The sequence below is a fragment of the Octopus bimaculoides genome, chromosome 6, assembly GCF_001194135.2.
Source record: "Octopus bimaculoides isolate UCB-OBI-ISO-001 chromosome 6, ASM119413v2, whole genome shotgun sequence".
NCBI classification, from domain to species: Eukaryota; Metazoa; Mollusca; class Cephalopoda; order Octopoda; family Octopodidae; genus Octopus; species Octopus bimaculoides.
In genome coordinates this window covers 75,384,172-75,385,150 of record NC_068986.1, presented here as the reverse complement: position 1 = coordinate 75,385,150, position 979 = coordinate 75,384,172, and positions in this window count along the sequence as shown.

Sequence of the window (979 nt, the reverse complement as noted above, 5' to 3'; positions counted from 1 at the left end):
CAAGCAAGCCACATAGAAACATCTCCTTCATCAGCTGCCACCATTAAAACACCGGCGTTTCGAAGAATTAAGGCAGTACGCATCGTTGAAATGGTTCTTCCCACGAACACAAATTAAATCATTTTCGTGGAGGATAGTGGCGGACGGAAAACAAGACAGGAAAACGAAACGGTGAATAAACAAACAAGCAAAAAGGCTGTACAAACAATATATGAGTATATGCATATATATGTACATGTATGTACATGTATGTACATACATATATGAGTATATGCATATATATATATATATATATATACATTCATATACATATATAGAAATACACACATACATGTACATACATGTATGTATATATTTCTTCCTAACCACATGGCTTCATGTTCAGTCCCACTGCATGGCACCTTGAGTGTCTTCCACTATAGCCCTAGGCCTTGTGTGTAGATTTAGTTTAAGGAAACTGAAAGAGGTTTGTCACGTGTGTGTGTGAGTGTGTCTCCTTGCCTTGACATTGTGTGATAACTGTAAATGAGTGTCACTGTTATACAAGCAGTGTTACTCGTTTCCAATATTCTGAGAAAATACATCTGGCAATGAGGATATAGTATTACCCCACTTGGAAACAGATAGGTGTCTGCAACTGGAGTGGGGGGGTGGGGGGTGGACATTTTACGATAGAAAATCTGCCCAAAATAAACTCCATCCAGCTCGTGCAAGCATGAAAAGTAGGCATAAAGCAATGGTTGTAAAGAAGAAGAAGAAAAAGAAGAAGAAGAAGAAGAAGAAGAAGAAGAAGAAAAGGAAGAAGAAGAAGAAGAAGACGAAGAAGAAGAAGACGAAGAGGAAGAAGAAGAAGAAGAAAAGGAAGAAGAAGAAGAAGAAGAAAAGGAAGAAGAAGAAGAAGAAGAAGACGAAGAGGAAGAAGAAGAAGAAGAAAAGGAAGAAGAAGAAGAAGAAGAAAAGGAAGAAGAAGAAGAAGAAG